Raw genomic sequence first — 2,678 nt, forward strand, 5'->3', positions numbered from 1 at the left:
CTTTACAAAAGATCTAATCATAACTGGATATGAAATTAAGAAGAATAAATGACAAAGATGATAACTGAGCAAGATTAAATCAAAAACAATTCGACGAACACAAGATTGAAGAAAAGAGTAAGAGCAGAGATGGACCTGGAGGGAAAGGAGGAAACTCCTGCTGGAGAATAGAGAGAGTAGAGAATAGAATCACCTTATGACATAGAAGTATAAGAGCAAGCATCTTCATACTGGTCAATGATAACATAATATATATAGACATACATGTATATATATTAACATAGAGCAAAGATTGCTTTCAAGTTTAAAATACTAAATCTAGGAGTTGTAGGAGCTGAGGTCTAAAACTCGTAAAACTAGTAATGAATAATGTATAGGAAGACATTCTAAACTTCATCAGTTGATATCTAATTCAAACCAATCTTCAGCTGGTGATTGAGATTAAAGACACAAACGGCAAAACCTAACAACACTAAGTGCATTAGATAGAGTCCAGATACAAAAAATAAACTCAGATTGAACCTTTATTGGATTTCTCAACAACCTCACACAGTAAAGAAGTGATTTTCAGGGACAAGAAAATCACAATTGATCTAGCCTATTTAATCCATACGCCATCAACCATTAATCACACAACTAGGTTTATTACACAACCAGGCTTAACAAAAAATCCCCTAATTGAATCACAAAAATAAAACTAAATCCCCACAACAATCCACAACCACCAGTCAAAATTTGTTTTTGGTTTTTTAAAAAAAAACAAAGGACTCATACCGCGAAAGCATTTGGCTTTCGAAACCATCCTCATCGGAAACACAATTCCATAAGTTGGCCCAGATTCTCCTTTCCATCTTCTCTTGCATCTTCTTATTCGTCTAAAACCCAGCAAATAAACAAGCTCAATACCCTTGAAAATCAACCGCATATCTTTAATTTAAACAAACCGAAACACATAAAGAAAGAGAAAAGGAAACTGGTACCGATTAGTGAGCAGATTCGACTAGGTGAGAGCCAACGAGGTTGCTCTTGATGCTGTTAAGATCAAAATAGAACATATCGTTTTGGGACCCCTGATGACAATGAACAAAGACAATGAATAAGAGCAATGAAATCTCAAATTTAACTCACCAATCGAAAGGAATTGAGCAACAATCCCTAAACCGGTGAAACCCCTTTCCTCCTCCTTCAACTCAAACCCAACTCAATCCCCTTTTTAGCAGAATGGAAAACCCCCAAATCGAACCCAACTTGAGCCCTAATCGAGTATAACCCAACTCGATTGGTGAGAACCCAATCCCCATTTTCAGCAAAACAAAAACCCACAAATCGAACCCCACTCGAACCCTAATCGAGTAGAACCCTAATTCAGACTTGAAAGATGGTGAGAAGATGATGATTTGTGATGGCTTAAGTGTTTTGAGAAGATGATGAAGAAAAGCTCCAGGTTTTGGCCCCAGTGAAGAAAGGCTCCAGGTTTTTCTCTCAGATATGAAAAAAGGTCGAGGCATTAACTTTGTTTAAGTGTGCCCTCAAGTTGTCTGAGCCATTTAGCCTTAACTTTGTTTTTTTCCCCCTTATTACTCAGACAACGTAAATGTATCTATACGTTGTCTGAATTGCTAATAGCTAAGGGAACGAAAGATGCAAATTTCCCCCCTGTGCATTCAAAATGTCAATTTTGGCGCTTAAGCTAGGCATTTCTCATTCACACAACAGAAATAGTTCACTATGTTGTAGAAAGTTGCAAGCAAGACAAACATGGAAGCCGAATTTGCTCGTTTAGGGGGGGGGAATGAAAGCCATTTTGGAGACTTCTCCAAATTTTGCCACTCATTTGCACAACGGCACATTAAAAACCATTGTATGATGATTTGCAAGTATACTCCTACAACACAAGTAACTAAACTGTTGTACAATTTAGTGGCATCTAGGGTACAATTTGGAGCCAAATTTGAGTCCATCTAGGAGGGAATCTGCCGCAACTTTTTTTTATTCACACAACAGATTATTCTTGTAACCGTTGTACAATGACCTTCTAGATAAAGACTTCAAAATTTTAACCACCTTATACAACGCAAGTCTAGTAAACATGTTGTTTGATGCACTTTCCTTCATCACACAACCCTTTCTTTTTTTTCGTTGTGCAAAAAGTATAGTATGTTAAGGTTTTTGGTGTAGTGCAGGTTCCTAGAAACCCAAATCCAAAAACCCCAAAATTCTCTCACTGCAATGTGTTTCTAGCTCCCACACCATGCTTCACGCTGTCAAGCCCTATTCATTATCTGATTCACGCACAAAGTCCTCCCATTAATCAGATTATTTGGTTGATTTTGGCCTAGTCACTGTTTAATTCAAAAAGGACCCTCGCACCGTGTAGAACAAAACTTCAGATGTTTAGTTTGAATGCAAGGTTATGAGTTTTAAATTCATAAGGGATTTACTTGTCTATGTATCATAGTGATCATTTATCAAAGAATGACTTTGGTTATCAAATGATTGAACAACCGGGAGCAATTTACTTACGATACTTAGTTGACATTCATAAAAAGTATCTAATTTCCAAGTTGGCAGTTATTGTATTCAAATGCAAGTAACCATGCTTTGGTTCTCAAATTTGAATTCCTGTAGTCAAAGTTTGGTTAACTTGCTGAACCTAAGTGTTAATCAAGTTTACAAAA

At 36.7% G+C, this 2,678-nt stretch overlaps 1 long non-coding RNA gene across 1 annotated transcript; it reads right to left on the reverse strand.

The window, feature by feature from the left end:
* Positions 1 to 751: 751 nt before the first annotated feature.
* On the reverse strand, positions 752 to 1,270 carry LOC112189347. The gene is made up of 3 exons (XR_002931841.2): positions 1,129 to 1,270; positions 981 to 1,032; positions 752 to 875 (listed from the first exon to the last, which is right to left on the reverse strand). It is a non-coding gene; the product is annotated as an uncharacterized LOC112189347 (long non-coding RNA).
* Positions 1,271 to 2,678: the final 1,408 nt, after the last annotated feature.

Source organism: Rosa chinensis, chromosome 1 (assembly GCF_002994745.2).
Source record: "Rosa chinensis cultivar Old Blush chromosome 1, RchiOBHm-V2, whole genome shotgun sequence".
Classification (NCBI taxonomy): Eukaryota; Viridiplantae; Streptophyta; class Magnoliopsida; order Rosales; family Rosaceae; genus Rosa; species Rosa chinensis.